The following is a 20,306-nucleotide window of genomic DNA, read 5'->3' as shown; positions in this document are numbered from 1 at the left end:
GGAGAAGGATGAGAAGAAGGAGAAGGAGAAGGATGAGGAGAAGGAGAAGGATGAGAAGAAGGAGAAGGATGAGAAGAAGGAGAAGGAGAAGGAGAAGGATGAGAAGAAGGAGAAGGATGAGAAGAAGGAGAAGGAGAAGGATGAGAAGATGGAGAAGGAGAAGGATGAGAAGAAGGAGAAGGAGAAGGATGAGAAGAAGGAGAAGGATGAGAAGAAGGAGAAGGATGAGGAGAAGGAGAAGGATGAGGAGAAGGAGAAGGATGAGAAGAAGGAGAAGGATGAGAAGAAGGAGAAGGATGAGAAGAAGGAGAAGGATGAGAAGAAGGAGAAGGAGAAGGATGAGAAGGATGAGAAGAAGGAGAAGGATGAGAAGAAGGAGAAGGAGAAGCAGAAGGAGAAGGATGAGAAGATGGAGAAGGAGAAGGATGAGAAGATGGAGAAGGAGAAGGATGAGAAGAAGGAGAAGGAGAAGGATGAGAAGAAGGAGAAGGATGAGAAGATGGAGAAGGAGAAGGATGAGAAGAAGGAGAAGGAGAAGGATGAAAAGAAGGAGAAGGAGAAGGATGAGAAGAAGGAGAAGGAGAAGGATGAGAAGAAGGAGAAGGAGAAGGATGAGAAGAAGGAGAAGGAGAAGAATGAGAAGAAGGAGAAGGATGAGAAGAAGGAGAAGGATGAGAAGAAGGATGAGAAGAAGGATGAGAAGAAGGAGAAGGATGAGAAGGACAGTTCTGTGACAGTTTCTGTCTATTTCTGACAGTTCTGGGACATTCACTCCATACAGCTGTTTCAACCGCTGTATGGAGGGAATGTCATGGAACTGTCAGAAATAGACTATTAATGACAGTTCTGGGACTGTCCTTCCATACAGCGGTTGAAACATTGTATCTATTTTTTTCCATAAATGACATTCTGCAAATACACTTAGAGGAGCGCTGCAGATACACTTTTTGCCGGCTTGGAATTAATCTTATTTTCATCCTACTTCTTCTTCTTCATCCTCATCCTCATAAGAAGAAAAAGAAGAAGTAGGATGAAAATAAGAATAATTCCAAGCCGGCAAAAAGTGTATCTGCAGCGCTCCTCTAAGTGTATCTGCAGAATGTCATTTATGGAAAAAAATAGATACAATGTTTCAACCGCTGTATGGAGTGAATGTCCCAGAACTGTCATAAATAGTCTATTTCTGACAGTTCTGGGACATTCACTCCATACAGCTGTTTCAACCGCTGTATGGAGGGAATGTCATAGAACTGTCAGAAATAGACTATTAATGACAGTTCTGGGACTGTCCTTCCATACAGCGGTTGAAACATTGTATCTATTTGTTTCCATAAATGGATCCATTTATGGAAACAAATAGATACAATGTTTCAACCGCTCTATGGAAGGACAGTCCCAGAACTGTCATTAATAGTCTATTTCTGACAGTTCTATGACATTCCCTCCATACAGCGGTTGAAACAGCTGTATGGAGTGAATGTCCCAGAACTGTCAGAAATAGACTATTTCTGACAGTTCTGGGACTGTCCTTCCATACAGCGGTTGAAACATTGTATGTATTTGTTTCCATAAATGGATCCATTTATGGAAACAAATACATACAATGTTTCAACCGCTGTATGGAAGGACAGTCCCAGAACTGTCATTAATAGTCTATTTCTGACAGTTCCATGACATTCCCTCCATACAGCGGTTGAAACAGCTGTATGGAGTGATTGTCCCAGAACTGTCATAAATAGTCTATTTCTGACAGTTCTGGGACATTCACTCCATACAGCTGTTTCAACCGCTGTATGGAGGGAATGTCATGGAACTGTCAGAAATAGACTATTAATGACAGTTCTGGGACTGTCCTTCCATACAGCGGTTGAAACATTGTATGTATTTGTTTCCATAAATGGATCCATTTATGGAAACAAATACATACAATGTTTCAACCGCTGTATGGAAGGACAGTCCCAGAACTGTCATTAATAGTCTATTTCTGACAGTTCCATGACATTCCCTCCATACAGCGGTTGAAACAGCTGTATGGAGTGAATGTCCCAGAACTGTCAGAAATAGACTATTTATGACAGTTCTGGGACTGTCCTTCCATACAGCGGTTGAAACATTGTATCTATTTTTTTCCATAAATGACATTCTGCAAATACACTTAGAGGAGCGCTGCAGATACACTTTTTGCCGGCTTGGAATTAATCTTATTTTCATCCTACTTCTTCTTCTTCATCCTCATCCTCATAAGTTCTATTAAGGACGTTTTTCTGTAGATCGGATTACACAAATGAATGTCTTCCTTTCTGTTATATATAGTAGAGATTATCCCTAGGAATTATAGAAGTCATCCCTGTTCTATATATGCGGATGTTTCTCCGTGATCTATTAGCAGTCATAGACCGGATGGTATTGGCATGATTCCCTCTTCCAATATGGCGACAATAGATTTCGACATTAAGGAGAGGAGGGGTATAAGTAGCACTTCCTTCTTGACGTCCACACCCCTTATGATTAAGCCAATGACGAAACGCGTCAAGGGAAGTGACGTCAAGACGCACACAGGAACCGGAAGTTGACCGGCGGCCATTTTGGAAAAGGGAAGCAAATGATCTGGAGCACCTGGACGTTCTTCCTGGATGGCTGTGAGGCTGTGAGGTTTCTATTATGAGTGATTACGTGCATAAAGGCTTGTTTTGATGTAAGCAGTTCAAATAAAGGTCATTTGATTTTACTATTGGCGGTATTACACTATTGTGTTCCTTATGTTTTGTCCCTGGATGGAGTAAAGTGCCTGGAAACAGTGGGATCAGCAATCCAGGGAGGATTGTGGAGATCATTCATCCTGAGAAAGCTGTTGGATTGATATAAGCACGTGTTTTCTGAAATGTTGGTAAGGGTACCCTTACTATGAATAGAAGTGCACACCAGTTTGCAATTATATCTTTCTGTGTGTGGGATTGAAGGGTGATTCACACACACAGTGTTTTCACTGATTATTTCACTATTTTCACCGTTTTTTTCACCATTATCACTATTTGTCACTGGATTGTGGGAGATGAATTAAGTTTATATTATATAAAGGATAATGCACTATATATTATTTCCTTTTTTTTGAGGTACATGCACATGGGAGATCGTTAGAAGAATTTCTGAACATCTTGAACTTTGATATTATAGGATAGTGAGAGTTAATAACTGTTTGATGGACTGATTGATGGACTTCACAGTTTTTATTTAAAGTTTGTTTATAACACTTTTACATATATAAATGCATTCAAAGACTGCAAATGATGTTGTTTTGTATAATTTGAGAAGCCTTAAATGCAAATACCCCAGAAACATAAGACCACCATTGGTCATCTCCTGACCTGGACAATCTACATACCTTAGGTTACCACACAGGGTGGCGTTCATGTGGCAATGGCTAGCTCAGCTCAGTGTGCATGTTAGGCCTGCAGTCCACAGTGGTAGGGAAATTAATTTGCATGAATTGCCTTAAGTGACAATTGATAAGGAAGCAGATGTGCAAATTTCAAAGCTTACATTTAGGAGGCTATAGCCAAAAGTATGCAGCAAATTGCCATGCCACAGGCAAGACAAAAAAAGAGTATAAAAGTCAAAGGGCGAATGAAGAAGGGTCGGCAGTGCATGCTTTTGATTTCAATCTCATTGGCCCCTTTAGTATCAGAAAAGAGCATGCAGATCTTTGCAAATGTGAAGAAGGAAGGGCCTTCTTTTCCCATAATGACCAAGTAAGAGCTCATTGATGAAGAATGGGAGAAACCTGATAGGAAGGCCAATTTACATTACAGGTTCTCCAAGCTTTATCTGATGAAGGTGACTGATGCATGTTTTATGAGATGTACTTCCAGGGGTGGATCCAGCATCTGGCACATCAAGTGTCTCTCACTTTCATTAAATCAGTTGCCTTCATGGATCCTATGGATCAAGAAGTGGGCTCAGGACTAGTTCATGCCAGCTGCAGTCTGGTGTGTTTTTATTCTGCATCAAAAACGCATGGACAGTGTTTACCATGGATTGCAATGGCCTAGTTCACACCAGTTTAGTGTGTTCTAGTGCAGTCAGCAAAAGTAGAACATGTTGCATTTTTTTTTTCTGTATGGAACGCATCACAGCAATTGTGGTAAACTGGCTCTCAGACTTCTAGAGAGTCTATTCTATGGCAGGTTTTGTTCATCCAGCAACAGTCTTAACTTCTATGTCTAAAGCATTAGGAAATGGCTTTTAATTCAAACGTGGGACTTGCATGATTTGGCACGGTTCTGGAAGAGCAGAACCTGGCAGCTGTAGTAGGTCTATCAAAGCCTCTGCTGAAGGTCAAGTGCTAGGATATTTCAGTCACAGCCAAGAGAGCTTTGTGGTTGCACCATTGGAAGGTGGACAGCACTTCCACACAAGCCTTCTATGACATTCCCCATAATGAGAGGTTATTTGTCATACCGCTGGATGACGCAATTGGGCAAGTGACAGGAGGAAAGACCGGGCTGCAGAGGAGGAAGCAGCTATCTTTTTGCTCAAGTCAATCAGACTTCAGAAGGGTTCAGGAGGCCAAATCTTATAGACCAGGCTGCATATTTACCAGATCAAAGTGAAGGTATCTCGGAGTTCCCCTTTTTACATAGAATCAAATCCAGAGCAGGCTGCTAAGACATCTAAAAAATATTTTGAAAGTGCAGCCAACCAGTCCCAGGTGGAAGTACAGTACAGTAGAGAATTACAAAGTTGACTACTGAATCGTTTTATTCTTGCAAGATAATGTATAAGAATTATGGTGCAACAAGGCCATAGTGCCTATGTCACCGGAAGAACAAAATTTGGGTGTTTTCTCCAAATTTTTAATAGTACCGAATGCATCAGGAGTTTTCCAACCTGTCTTGCTTTGACTAAAACATACACATCAAGAGGTTCAAGATGGTGTCCTTGCAGACAATCATGGCGATAGTTCAGCGAAAAGACTTGTTCGTGTCAGTCGACTTAGCTGACGCTTCCATGTACTGATCTGTGCAGAGCACCATGGAAATCTGAGAATCACCACAATTGTGATGTCCAAATGCCCCTTCCAGTTCAGGTGTCTGCCGTTTTTTTTGGATTGACACAGCAGCAAGAATCTTTTCAAAGATCTTGTTGGCAGTGGTGAGAGTAATATATTTTTTGGGGATAAGGCTCTTCCACTGTTTGGACGACATTTTAATTGTTGCATGCTCAAGCGGGGACCATCACAGCCTTGTCTTTAAAGTCCTTTCCAAGTTCAGTTGGCTAGTGAACAAACAGCAAAGGCAGTTAACCCCTTCTCAATTGAAGTATCTTGGAATAGTATTTGATGTCCAAAGAAGTAAAGTGGTTTTTCAAAACTGCAAAATTTCTGAAATTAAAATTTGCATACAAAGAGTCATGGAGACAGCATTTGTGTCAGTAAGGGATTGCATTGTCCTCATTCGGATCTTGCCAATGGCCATTCCAGTGGGCCAACCGGCACATTAGGGTGTTTCAGTTTGCCTTCCTCAGCCAATGGGATGGGCTGTCTATGGATCAGAAGGTCTTTGTGTCTCTACGTATTCAGCAAGAATTGAAATTGTGGACATCCTCAGTGTGCTTTTTTAGTGGTGTGCCTAAACTAAATTGAAACCATATTGGTATCAATGGAGGGGAGGAGAAAAATAAGCTCCATCATTGGTGTTAGTAGAAATAAAAAAGTCCCCATGTTGGTGTCAGGGAATTAAAATGAGCTACATATCACTGAGTGGGAGTAAAATAAGTCCCATTGTTGGTGTCAGTGTGAGTAAAATACGTCTGATCGTTGGTGTCAGTGTGTGGGTAAAATGAGCCCCAGTGGTGTCAGTGGAAAAAAAAAAACGTTGGTGTTAAGAAGATGTTAAACTATTTTGTTGGTGTCCAGTGGGTATAAAATAAGCCCCGCCACTGGTGACAGTGGAAGCATAATAAGTCCAAATTTATTAAAGTGTAAAGAGGAAAATAAGCCCCATATTTTTGGTGTCCGTGTGAGGAAATAGGCCCCATACTGGTGTCAGGAGAAATTAGGCCCCATATCGGTGTCAGTGGGAAGAAGTAATCTCCATATTGGTATCAATGGAACAGAAAACGCTACATTGTTGTCAGTGGGAATAAAATAAGCCCCATCATGTTAGCAGAAATGAAATTGGCTATGTGTCATTGTGTAAGTGAAATACAATAAGCCACATATTAAGTGGGAATAGAAGAAATCCCATTCTTGGTGTGAAAGTGAGTGAAATAAGTCTCAACATTGCTGTCATTGTATGGGTAACAATAGGCACTGTTATTGGTGTCAGCAGGAATAAAAATAAGCCCCATTGTTGGTGTCAGTGGGAATAACATAAGCTCCACCCTTAATGTCATTGGGGTTAAAAGAAGCTCCATAGTTGTTATCATTAGGAGGACAATAAACCTTTTTGTTAGTGTAGGGTAGCAAAATAAGTCTCGCACAGGGGCGGACTGACCATTCCAGCACTCGGGCACGGCCTGGGGTCAGTAGGGGGCCCCATGCAATGCCCCTGGTACTTTTTTTATAGGCTTTTTTTGGTTGTGCTTTGAGTGTGGGCAAGGACATGGGTCCCATGATCCCCTATTACCCGGGGGCCCCATGAGTTGTCAGTCCGCCCCTGGTCTTGCACCACTGATGTCAGAGGAAAATAAGCCCTATGCTGTTGGAGTCTCATATATTTGTCAATAGCAGGCAATAAGCCCCATCTTTGGTGTTGGTAGGAATAAAATAAGCCCCATATTGGTGTCAGTAGGAGGGAATAAGCACCATTGTTGGTGTGATTGAAAAAAAGCCCCTTATCTGTGTCAGTAGGAGGGAATAAGCGCCATATTGGTGTCAGTAGGAGGGAGTAAGCGCCATTGTTGGTGGGAATAAAATAAGCCCCATGTCAATAGGAGGGAAAAAGCCCCATATTGGTGTCAGAAGGAGGGAAAAAGCCCCATATCGGTGTCAGAAGGAGGGAATAAATGCCATTGATGGTGGGAATAAAATAAGCCCCATATCGGTGTCAGTAGGAGGGAATAAGCCCCACTGATGGTGTTGGTGGGAAGAAAACTAGCTCCATTTTGGTGTCATCGCAGTAAAATAATCCCCAACATTGGTGATATGGGGAGTAAAAATAAGCCCTGATATTGGTGTAAACACTGGTCCACACTGATGCAGCACAGCACATCACATGTGATTCGCACAGGAACTGCACCACATTCCAGCGCAAATCATATGCGATTTCTGTGGGGTGCAATTTTGAACCATACGTTATTTGTATGGCTTAAAACGCACCGCATCTGCACCAAAAAAGTTTAGGACCCTTTTTCTTGTCTGCACCAGCTTCGGATCACGTAGGTGTGAACACCCACGTGATCTGATTCTGCACCACGGTTTGTGACCCGATTTTGGGGTGTTGCTGACTTAACTCCTTCATGCCGGCGCCTCCCGGCCCTTTAAGAGTTTCAGAAGCTGGGAGGCAGGACGGGTGGGGGCGAGGTTTAGGGATCATGTGACCGCCGTGACGTGTCGTCACGGCGGTCACATGATCGGGAAAGGTCCCGATCGAAAGAGGAGACCGGGACCTTTCCGTGAGTACCGGACATGTGTGCTGGGAGTGCGCAGGGCACGTGCTCTCAGCACATAGTTTTTTTTATAATTGAACGCAAATGTGCGGCCGCTCGGCGTCTAGGCCCAGATGCTGGGAGGCCACACATTTGTGTGCGGTCGGCGTGAAGAGGTTATAATACACACCCGCAGCAGTTTGCATGAATGAGGTGCGGTTTATGATGCAGTGCAGAAAATCGCACAGAAAATGGTGCGATTTCTGCACCGCATCAGTGTGAACCAGGGCTAAGTGGTAGTCGGTGTCGGTGACATATATAAGCCCCATATCATTCATGTCAGTGAGAGCAGAAATAAACATTGGTGTTCAGTGGTTGTTTTCCTAATCGCACGTTCCTCTTTGTTGAAGCCACAATTATACCTTTGTGTTCCAGCACCCGTCGCCTCACTGCCACCCTGCATATCATGGGACACCTTGCAGGACGCAGAGTTTGCTGAACAATGTCCGCAATCCCTGGCCTTTCCCTCCTGGTCCGGGACACTTGGTAACCATGTAGTAACCCGTAGCAACCAATCAAATTACAGGTTACTATAGAGACCTCCGTAGGACTTATTGCACTTTGCAGTATTACATTTATCCTATTTGTCTAATTTAGTATCTGAATTTGACCAAAAAAGCGACAGTTTTTTTTCTTGTGTAAGAAACCTTATTCTGGGTTCCCACCTAAGCGGTTTCTGCAGCGTTTTGCAGAAACGCACTACAGTCCATTTATGATTGCCTATGGGACACGATGACATCTGTGCGTTTTTACTCAGTGCATTTGGAAAGGGTCGGCATGTAGTGCGTTTCTGCTGCGCTTTTGATGCGTTTTGCATTTTAATCATTTTAATCAAACGTATGTGCAAAAAAACCAAAATGCACAATAAAAAGCACTTCAGAAATGGATCAAATACAAACTGCATAGGTGTTTTTTTTTTCGGCTGAAAAAAAATCGATCGATTTTTGCACTGTTAGTGGGTTAATTGATCTGCTGTTTTTCGGGTTTTTAGCACTTTGAGATTATGGGGCATGTTGGAAAATTTGCGGCCGATTTGGAAGATCTGCCGATTTTCTCGTTTTAACAATAAAAAAATCTGTGCATGAGCCATGACCTGCAAGGGACAGAAGTTATGGGGTGAACTTTATGATTTAGTCGGCTGACTTTTTTTTTTTTTAATCGGTAGTAACGTCGGCCGATCGAACGAGCGATTTTTCGTTTATCGTTCAAAAAATCAGCTCATGTTCGACCCGTCTATGGCCTGCATTAGACTAGGTTCACACCTATGCAGGTTGCGTTTGAGCACTTTCTGCAATGCATTTTGCGTTTTTGCACTTGTGCTTTGCTGCGTTTTTGATGTGTGTTGTGGGTGTTATTTTTTTTTTTCTTGGCAGATTTAAAATGCAAAATGCATAAAAAAAAAAGTCTAAAACGCAATAAATGTTTTTCTGCAGCATTTCCATTGAAGCCTATAGAACCAAAAATGCAACTTTTTGTGTTCCAAAAAGTCCCTGACCCCTTCCAAAAAAAAAACGCACCGGGTGAAAACGCACAGGTGAGAACATGTCCCATAGGAAATCATGCTAAATGGACTGTAGAGCGTTTCTGCAAAACGCTACGGAAAGTGCTTAGGTGTGAGCCTAATGTCAGGCAAGTTCTAGCAGTGCAATGCAAAACAGCAACACTGGATCTGGGCAGTAAGGGGTTACAGTTGAAGAGGAGTGACTGGAAATGTCAGCTGACCAGTTCTGAGTTCACCAGGCAATTTTTTTTTTTTTTTTTTACTTTATTTTTACTTTATTTTAGTTTTTTTCCCCTTCACTGCAGCTGTCCAGGAAAATGAGGCATCTAGGCACTGATTTCAAAAGAAAACTGTGTTTTTTAACCTATTTGAGAGTTTGTCTGTTTGTCATTGATGCAAATAAAGTTGAGTGAGGAAAAAAAGGGGCTGACCTTATAAATACCAGTGCAAGTGGCAGCCATTTTGTCTAGCACATGGTCTGATGCTGACTCATGTTTGGGGAGTGGAGTTTGGTTTGGATTTGTTTGTTGTTTTCTATGTTTGTTTGGTACATTTTAGGCTTTTTTGTTGCACTTTTGTTTAAATGTGACAAATATATGTTACTGGGGTTGGTTTACTAATACTGGAGAGTGCAAAATGTGATGCAGCTGTGCATGGCAGCCAATCAGATTCTAATCTCAGCTTGTTCAATGAAGCTTTGATAATAAAACCTGCAGCTGATTGGTTCCTATGCAGAGCTGCACCCCCCATGCTCCTAATGTATCTCTCCAGTTAGGATTACTATCACCTCTGTTATTGGGGGGGCTACCTATAATTTTATTCAAGCAAGTACTGATCATCTATGGGAAGCAATAACCCCACTTTTTCTTTTTTTTTAAAATATGTTGATGGGAAGCATGTCCCCCTCCCCCCCCTTTTTATGTCTGATTGGAAGCATGTCCCCGCCACTCCCTTTTCATTGGTGATGGGAAGTATGTCGCCCCCCCCGCCCCTTTTTTTTCCCTTTTTTTTCCCTTTTTTTTCCCTTTTTTTTTCCCTTTTTTTTTCCCTTTTTTTTTTCCCTTTTTTTTTCCCTTTTTTTTTCCCTTTTTTTTTCCCTTTTTTTCTTTTTCCAATGGTGATGGTGAGCATGTCACTCATCTTTGACAAATGGGATGCATGCCCCCCCCATAACAGTGATAAATGGGAAGCATGCCCCCCTCTATTGATCAATGGGGAATTTTTTAGTGGATAATTGTTGCATTTTAGTGCAATGATAAGTGGGGCTTATTCAATGGAGAGTACAATGTGTAATATTAGTGATGGGGGAGCCTGGCTCCCCCTTATCATTGCTGATGGGGAAGGCCCCCCCTTTCCTTATCATTGCTGATGGGGAAGGCCCCCCCCCCTCTTCCTTATCATTGCTGATGGGGAAGGCCGCCCCCCCTTCCTTATCATTGCTGATGGGGAAGGCCGCCCCCCCCTTCCTTATCATTGCTGATGGGGAAGGCCGCCCCCCCCCTCCTTATTGCTGATGGGGAAGGCCGCCCCCCCCCTCCTTATCATTGCTGATGGGGAAGGCCGCCCCCCCCTCATCATTGCTGATGGGGAAGGCCGCCCCCCCCCCTCCTTATCATTGCTGATGGGGAAGGCCGCCCCCCCCCCTCCTTATCATTGCTGATGGGGAAGGCCACCCCCCCCCCTCCTTATCATTGCTGATGGGGAAGGCCACCCCCCCCCCTCCTTATCATTGCTGATGGGGAAGGCCACCCCCCCCCCTCCTTATCATTGCTGATGGGGAAGGCCGCCCCCCCCTCCTTATCATTGCTGATGGGGAAGGCCGCCCCCCCCTCCTTATCATTGCTGATGGGGAAGGCCGCCCCCCCCTCCTTATCATTGCTGATGGGGAAGGCCGCCCCCCCCTCCTTATCATTGCTGATGGGGAAGGCCGCCCCCCCTCCTTATCATTGCTGATGGGGAAGGCCGCCCCCCCTCCTTATCATTGCTGATGGGGAAGGCCGCCCCCCCCCTCCTTATCATTGCTGATGGGGAAGGCCGCCCCCCCTCCTTATCATTGCTGATGGGGAAGGCCGCCCCCCCCCCTCCTTATTGCTGATGGGGAAGGCCGCCCCCCCTCCTTATCATTGTTGATGGGTAAGGCCGGCCCCCCCCTCCTTATCATTGCTGATGGGGAAGGCCGCCCCCCCCCCTCCTTATCATTGCTGATGGGGAAGGCCGCCCCCCCCCTCCTTATCATTGCTGATGGGGAAGGCCGCCCCCCCCCCTCCTTATCATTGCTGATGGGGAAGGCCGCCCCCCCCCTCCTTATCATTGCTGATGGGGAAGGCCGCCCCCCCCCTCCTTATCATTGCTGATGGGGAAGGCCGCCCCCCCCTCCTTATCATTGCTGATGGGGAAGGCCGCCCCCCCCCCTCCTTATCATTGCTGATGGGGAAGGCCGGCCCCCCTCCTTATCATTGCTGATGGGGAAGCCCCCCCCTCCTTATTGCTGATGGGGAAGCCCCCCCCTCCTTATCATTGCTGATGGGGAAGCCCCCCCCTCCTTATCATTGCTGATGGGGAAGCCCCCCCTCCTTATCATTGTTGATGGGGAAGCCCCCCTCCTTATCATTGCTGATGGGGAAGCCCCCCCTCCTTATCATTGCTGATGGGGAAGCCCCCCCCTCCTTATCATTGCTGATGGGGAAGCCCCCCCCTCCTTAATATTGCTGATGGGGAAGCCCCCCCTCCTTATCATTGCTGATGGGGAAGGCCGCCGCCCCCCAACTTATCATTGCTGATGGGGAAGGCCGCACCCCCCTCCTTATCATTGGTGGGAAATGGGGAAGCATGCAACCTCCTTTTCATTACTGATCAATGGGAATGTATTTTTAAGTGTAGGATTGTTGCATTAATAGCGCAGTGGTCAGGGTCAGGTTCTCATCTCTGCGTTTTCCCCCGGTGCGTTTTGTGGCAAGTTTCAGGGACTTTTTTGAATGCAAAACGTTACATTTTTGGTTCTATAGACTTCAATGGGAATGCAGCAGAAAAGCACGTATTGTGTTTTTGCTGCGTTTTGCATTTAAAATCTGCCTAGAAACAAGAAAAAAAAGCATCAAAGGCAAGTGTAAAAACGTAAAACACAATGCAGAATTGCCTAAAAGGCAACCTGAATAGGTGTGAATCTAGACTAATATAGCAAACAATCACGATTGGTTTAAAACAGAACGGGTCAGTTGCTATTTGGCTCGCTAGTTATTGCACTTTCCTATATGACCTGTTTGTTTCTGAACCCAAATTCATACTGAATGGTCATTCATATCATAAACCAGGTTTCATCTCGCTGTTATTCTTCTAACCATAACTATTGGAGTTCAGTGGGATTGATGCCATTCAGCAACATGGCCGTCATCTTCAATAAATTGTAGCTTCCCAAACACATGAAGAGCGAGTTAGAAGCTTTTATCGTAACTCATGGTTTGGGTTCAGCCACAGATGTTTGTGGAGCCGTGTTCAACCTCCTTAAACACATCGCCAGACTGAGGAATGAGCTTTTCTCACAACTCTCAGGTTTGGGTTTAACCACCATTTAGTGGTCCCAGGTTCTGAGGTCTAGGAGTGAGAAATTACAGGTATGTATGAAATGGAATCTAGAAATGCTGGAAATTGGGGGATATTTGCATGAAATGTTTTTCGATTGTATGAAGCGCAAGTAGCAAATCATGATATCAGGATATTTTGAAGAACATTTCTCAACACTTTACAGAAACACAAGGATCACTAATAATGTTTACAAATGTCTCCTGTCTGTTCATTGCTCTTGTGTACATGATTAATATACTGCAAAGCTAGTCTTCTAAAACCTTCATACTGATTGAAACCGTTCCTTAACCGCTAGCCTACCGGGCACTTGTACCCCCTTCCTGCCTACCGGGCACTTGTACCCCCTTCCTGCCTACCGGGCACTTGTACCCCCTTCCTGCCTACCGGGCACTTGTACCCCCTTCCTGCCTACCGGGCACTTGTACCCCCTTCCTGCCTACCGGGCACTTGTACCCCCTTCCGGCCTACCGGGCACTTGTAGCCCCTTCCTGCCTACCGGGCACTTGTAGCCCCTTCCTGCCTACCGGGCACTTGTAGCCCCTTCCTGCCTACCGGGCACTTGTACCCCCTTCCTGCCTACCGGGCACTTGTAGCCCCTTCCTGCCTACTGGGCACTTGTACCCCCTTCCTGCCTACCGGGCACTTGTAGCCCCTTCCTGCCTACTGGGCACTTGTACCCCCTTCCTGCCTACAGGGCACTTGTACCCCCTTCCTGCCTACCGGGCACTTTTACCCCCTTCCTGCCCCGGCCAATTTCCAGCATTCAGCGCTGTCACACTTTGAATGACAATTGCGCAGTCATGCAATACTGTACCCATATGACATTTTTATCATTTGTTTTGTGACAGAGCTTTATTTTGGTGGCATTTAATCACCTCTGGGTTTTTTTATTTTTTCTTAAACCAAAAACCACTGAAAATTGTGAAAAAAAAAAAAAGTTTTTTTCTTAGATTTTGTTATAAAAATTTGTAAATAAGTGATTTTTCTCCTTCACTGATGTGCGCTAATGAGGCTGCAGGGATGGGCACTGATAGGCTGCACTGATGAGGAGGCACTGGTAGGTGGCACTGATGGGCAATGACAGGCATCACTGATGGGCACTGTAAGGTGGCACTGACTGGCACTGATGGATGACCCTGAAAGGCAGCTCAGATGTGCACTGATATGTGGCATTGATGTACACTGGTAGGTACTGATATGTGGCACTGATGGGACCTGGCAGGTGGCATGGATGAGCACTGAGAGCTGGCACTGATGGACACTGACAGGTGGCACTGCCGGGGGTTCACTGATCATCAGTGCCCTGATCAGTGCACATGTCCCCTCCGAGGAATGCCAATTACCGGCTCTCCTCTCCTCACGAGCTGTCAGCGTGACAGCTCGTTAGGAGAGAAATGCAGATAACCGGCATTTCCCTGTTTACATGCGATCAGCTGTGATTGGACACAGCTGATCACATGACCGAGCTGACATCTTCGACTCTTTCCATGGATCGGTGATCCACTGTGTTCGAGGGACACAGCGCACTGCTGATCGCCGCGCTGCACACTCCCGGAGCTGCGCATACGCGGTGAGAATGGGAGGACCGTCATATGACGTTCTCCCAGAACGATAGAACTGCCTTGCGTCCGTCAATAGCCTATATGGCGGGCGGGAGGCGGTTAAACTAGCCTAGTTATATAGCAGGGACAACAGACCTCTATGGTCCAGGTAGGAAAGGTTGCTGCAATTATTTTCCTAATTGGTGGCACTGCAACCCATCACACTAATGTACATCACCATACATTGCTACAGCAGCCAGATGTGGAGTCTGTTTTGGTAAAACTGCTGTTATGGTATGTTCCTGAAATGCTCTTAAACCCCTAAAAAAATAAAAAATTTGTATTGCAACATACCAATCCTTAAATGTAAAGGCAAAAAAAGCAATGCATTTGCTCAAGTGTGGACGGGGCAAAGTGTCGGGAATGATTTGGAGTCTCATTAGAAAGAAGCTGCTTTATATAAGCAATGAAACCTCTTAAACATGATGGAACAAATCCATTTTAATGTGACTCGAGGGTTATGCGGTCTGTTTCCAATCTGCTCAGCAGGGAACTCGTGAAGTGATTCAGAGGAGGAATGAGCTCAGAAGTGTTTGGACACGAGTTTGAACCTGTTTGAGCTATCCTGATGGTAAACCATTGGAGTGGACAGCCAATCATGTGGCGGGGACATTTTCTACTCCACAGCCGTGTGTATACATGCCCCTTGCATACGTGTAGCTGCAGGGTGGGGGGGGGGGGGGTGCCTTTGCTGTCTATGATTTGGCTATCCACTTTAACAGCTTTCTGGTGGGATAGCTCAGGTGGGTTCGGACTCTTGATAGCTCATCCCTAATTCGTAGCAGAATGGGACGGGTGACACTTTGTCAAATCTGTGCTTGTCCAATGTATTTGTACTTTTTGACAGCTGACCTTTTCAGACCCCATGTTCGGTCTATGGGCAGCTGGATGAAAATGGACTTGCATCAGTTTAAATCAGGCTTCCCCAGAAACATAAGGTTTTCGTCCTGAAATATGGAAAAGGATGCAGTTCATTTTTTTTTTTTTTTTTTTTTCTGCATAAATATTCGGAGGTAAGTCTATAGATTTACACTGAACTACCAATCAGATAATCTGTAACCCTAAAGCTGACCGTAGATGAATCAAGTCTCATCAGGTTCATTAGTGACCGTGCGAGATTCAATCCATCTTTGGACGGTCTGGTTGTACTGAAGTCTATCCATCAAACTGCTTTAGTACCCGCACTGATCATTTGTGTTCTATCGGCAGGGAAGGCTCCCAACACTCCCTGATGGCAGAAGACCATACTACTGTGGGAGGGATTCTCCCATCAACATTGACTGTGTTGATGTGGGAATGGAGTGATTTTCTTTCCTTTCATCCGTGATGGAGGAAAAGAAAATTGTATAATCTATGGCTTGTGTAAGAGTAACTAAAACAGGACAAGTATGCATAGAGACTTATGACTTAGACCAGGGGTGGGCAAACTTTTTGACTTGAGGGCCGCAATGGGTTCATATATTGGACCCGGGGGCCGGACCAAGAGTAGATGAATGATGTGTATGTGTCATCCATAGTAAGTATAGTAATATTCCCCCATAGTAAGCATAGTAATTCATCCCCCATATAGTAATTCATCCCCCACAGTACTATTCCCCCCCAAGTAGTAAGCCAAGTCCCCCCTGTGTCAATTCACTTACCTTTGCTCCGCGCGTTCCTCTCGCCGTGTTCCCGCGCCGTTCCGGTCTTCAGGGCGGACTGTGAGAGGAGCCTAGCTCCCCTCACGTTCGTCACGCTGCCCCGCCTACACATCCTGACAGCCAATGTATCACGCTCCGCGGGCCGGATTAAAAGGTCCGCCGGGCCGTAGTTTGCCCATTGCTGACTTAGACCTTACATCATGACATGTTTACATTGTGTGCTATTTAACCCAAAATGAAGATTTCATTATACTTGGGATAAGTAGACATTATGCTATTGTAAATTTTCTTTTCAGTGTCCAGACGGAAGCAATGATCTCTCCAAGCAACATGGTAAGCGATGATCTCTCCAAGCAACATGGGAAGCCATGAATACGCCAATCAAGAAGGAAACCCTTTTCTGTTCCTGCAGCTTTAGTGGATGGTAGGTACCTAATTATAAAACTCTCAGAATAATAGTCTATTACTTGCAAAAAGGTATCGCCAGAGTTAAGAGCTTTTATTCTAACTCATGGCATGGGTTAGCCACACACTTTTGTGGACCCAAAAATGAATTTACTTGAATGTATTCCTAAGCTAAGTTATGAATGATAGTCTAAAGCTTGCTAAATATCAACAGATTGAGTTATGAGCTTTTATCATAACTCATTACTTGAGTGACCAAGCCCCAGTGGGCAGGGTAAAACACATCAGAGGGCGTGGCCAGAACAGAGGCTGAGGCCATTCCTCAACGCTGGACTACTGGAGTCTGTGGAGCACCGTCCATCCATTTAACTTGTATTGACTGACACTGAAATCGCTCAGACTCATGCTCCCCTCTTCTCACTTGCCGTCGGAAGAATCCCTTTCCATCCGCCCATAGCTTGAAGCTTGGAGTTCTTTCAGCAGAATACAGGGGTGAAAGGCTAAGCAAGGATTTCACTCTGATCCCTCTTCTCCGTTCGTCTCTTCAGCCCACAACTTGTGCTTACCCTGCAGGTTGCCGGTTTCAAGGAGTTCTCTTTCAGCAGAATACAGGGATGGAAGGCTAAGCAAGGATTTCACTCTGATCCCTCTTGGGAAAGTCTACGGAGAGTGCCCCCACTCTCTGGAAGTAAAGGGTCTACTGTTGTAAGACATTCTTAACTTTCTGTTGTGAGCTATGGTTGGGCATCTGGACCAACTGCAAAGCTGCTATGTAGCAGCGGGCTTTGAGACTGAGTCAATCTTCAGCTTTCACTCTTTCCTCTACATTCAACGATTCTTTATTTCTGATTCCTTTTGCTAAGCGTTGAATTCGAGCTACTATGTTTATGACTGTATTCCACTTTGAACATCTGGCTAGTCGGTCAAGTATGTCATCTTGACACTTGGCGGCAGTGCTCAATGTTTGAACTACCTTTACTTCTGGATCACCCATAGACAGTTCTGTATAACCTTCATTGGGTATGATTTCCCTTTCCCAAAGGAACTCTGGACCGGTGAACCAGTTTGAATTCTTCAATTCTGTTACATTTAGGCCTCTTGAAGCATGATCTGCCGGGTTTTGCTTTGTGTCAACATAGTGCCAATGTTCTGGATTCGTTGCTTTTCGAATTTTTTGAACTCTGTTAGCGACAAAGGTGTGGAATCTTTGAGCTTCATTGTTTATGTAACCTAGGACAACTTGTGAGTCTGTCCAAAAATGCTCTTCATCTATTTTCAATTCCAATTCTTCTTTCAGAAACTGACTTACTGATGCTGAAACGACGGCTGCCGTTAGTTCGAGTCTTGGTATTGTCTGAATATTGTTGGGTGCTACTCTGGCCTTTCCCATAACTAGGGCACAGTGTATTTTTTCTTCTCCTATTGCTCTGATGTAGGAGCACTGACCATAACCATGACTACTGGCATCTGAAAAGTGATGAAGTTCTATTTTCTTGTACTTTCCGAAATCAGGAGGTACAAAACATCTGGGTATCCGAATTTCTTTCAAATTTTGCAAGTCTCTTATCCAACTCTCCCACCTTGGCCTCAAGCCTGCAGGTATGGGTTCGTCCCATCACAACTTCTGTCTGCATAATTCTTGCAGTATTTCTTTTGCTCTGAGGATTACTGGTGATAGGAATCCCAACGGATCATATATTGAGGCTACTGTGGAAAGAATGGTACGTCTAGTTGGAACTTTCTCTTCCATGGATATTTCAAAGAAAAAATTGTCGTTTTCTACATTCCATCCCAATCCGAGTACATCCTGAACTGGAAGAGGATCATAGTTAAGATCCACATTCTTTATTGTTGATGCACGTTCGGAGTCACTGATGGATTCTAGTACCTCTCTGTCGTTTGAGATGAATTTGTGAAGACGCAGGTTTGCCTTTGCGCATAACTCTTGGCTCTCTCTCACCAATTTAATTGCCGATTTTGAGGATTCTAGGCTTATAAGACCATCATCTACATAAAGGTTTTTCTTCAAAAAATTTGCTGCTGATGGATAATCCTTTTCATTCTGATTGGCCAGATACTTCATACCATAATTGGCACAACCTGGGGATGATGCTGCTCCAAACAAGTGTACTTTCATTCTGTATTCCGCTGGCTCTGTATCTACAGTTGCAAGAAAAAGTATGTGAACCCCTTGGGATTACGTGGAGTTTTGCATGAATTGGGCATAAAATGTGCTCTGAACGTCATCTAAGTCACAACAATAGAAGAACACAGTCTGCTGAACATAATACTACACAAACATTGGATGTTGCCATGGTTTATTTGCACATAACATGTAAACATTCACAGTGCAGGGAGGAAAAAGTATGTGAACCTTTGGACTTAATAACTGGTTGACCCTCCTTTGGCAGCAATAACCTCAACCAAACATTTCCTGTAGTTGCAGATCAGACCTGCACAACGATCTGGAGTAATTTTGGACCACTCCTCTTCACAAAACTGTTTCAGTGTAGTAATATTCTTGGGATGTCTGGTGTGAATCGCTCTCTTAAGGTCATGCCACAGCATTTCAATCGGGTTGAGGTCAGGACTCTGACTGGGCCACTCCAGAAGGCGTATTCTGTGCTGTTGCAGCCATTGTTTTGTTGAATTACTTGTATGCTTTGGGTCATTGTCCTGTTGCATCACCCATCCTCTGCAGAGCTTCAGTTGGCGGACAGATGGTCGTACGTTTTCCTGCAAAATGTCTTGATAAACTCTGGAATTCATTTTCCCATCAATGACAACAATCCGTCCAGGCCCTGAGGCAGCAAAGCACCCCCAAACCATGATGCTCCCTCCGCCATGTTTTACAGTGGAGATGAGGTTTTGATGTTGGTGTGCTGTGCCTTATTTTCTCCATACATAGTGTTGTGTGTTCTTCCCAAACAACTCAATCTTGGTTTCATCTGTCCACAGAATATTTTGCCAGTAGTGCTGTGGAACATCCAGTTGCTCTTTTGCAAACTTCAAACATGCTGCAATATTCTTTTTGGACAGCAATGGCTTCCTCCGTGGTGTCCTCCCATGTACTCCATTCTTGTTTAATGTTTTCCTTATTGTAGATGTGTCAACAAAAATCTAAGCATGTGCCAGAGATTTCTGTAGGTCTTTAGCTGACACTCTGGGATTCTTCTTTACCTCATGCAGCATTCTGCGCTGTGCTCTTGCAATCATTTTTACAGGACGACCACGCCTAGGGAGAGTAGCAACAGTGCTAAACTTTCTCCATTTGTAGACAGTCTGTCTTATCGTGGACACATGAACATCAAGGCTTTTGGAGACGCATTTGTAACCCTTTCCAGCTTCATGCAAGTGAACAATTCTTGATCGTAGGTCTTCTGAGAGCTCTTTTCTGTGAGGCATGGTTCACATCAGACAGTGCTTCTTGAAACCAGTAAACCCAAAACAGGTGTGTGTTTTTTAAGGGCAGGACAGCTGTCAGCAACACATCCAATATCATCACACTGATTGGAGTCAAGGTTGGCTCACTCCTGGCTCCAATTAGCTCTGGGAGAAGTCATTAAGCTAGGGCCTCACATACTTTTTCCTCCCTGCACTGTGAATGTTTCAATGTTATGTGCAATTAAACCATGGCAACATCTAATGTTTGTGTAGTATTATGTTCAGCAGACTGTGTTCTTCTATTGTTGTGACATAGATGACTTTCAGAGCACATTTTATGCCCAATTCATGCAAAACTCCACGTAATCCCAAGGGGTTCACATACTTTTTCTTGCAACTGTATATCTCCGTCTTCCCACCATAGGAACCTCAGGAAGTCTCTATCTTCTTCCTTCACATGAAATTGGTGGAACATCTTTTCAATGTCGCACATGACTGCTATGGGATACTTTCTGAATCTACAGAGTACTCCAGGTACAGTGTTTG

General features: G+C 44.6%; 1 long non-coding RNA gene across 1 annotated transcript in view; it reads left to right on the top strand.

Moving 5' to 3' along the window:
- Positions 1–2,586: 2,586 nt before the first annotated feature.
- LOC149466009 (uncharacterized) overlaps positions 2,587–20,306 on the top strand; it is a 119,252-nt gene continuing 101,532 nt past the window's right edge. The window contains exons 1-2 of the long non-coding RNA XR_016312183.1: positions 2,587–2,695; positions 16,268–16,395. This is a non-coding gene — a long non-coding RNA (uncharacterized LOC149466009). The remainder of the gene's footprint in view (positions 2,696–16,267; positions 16,396–20,306) is intronic.

The sequence above is a fragment of the Staurois parvus genome, unplaced genomic scaffold (genome assembly GCF_062004578.1).
Source record: "Staurois parvus isolate SC_StPar_1 unplaced genomic scaffold, SC_StPar_1.0 ptg000135l, whole genome shotgun sequence".
In the NCBI taxonomy this organism is placed as follows: domain Eukaryota; kingdom Metazoa; phylum Chordata; class Amphibia; order Anura; family Ranidae; genus Staurois; species Staurois parvus.
This window is presented reverse-complemented; position numbering and strand designations above follow the sequence as displayed.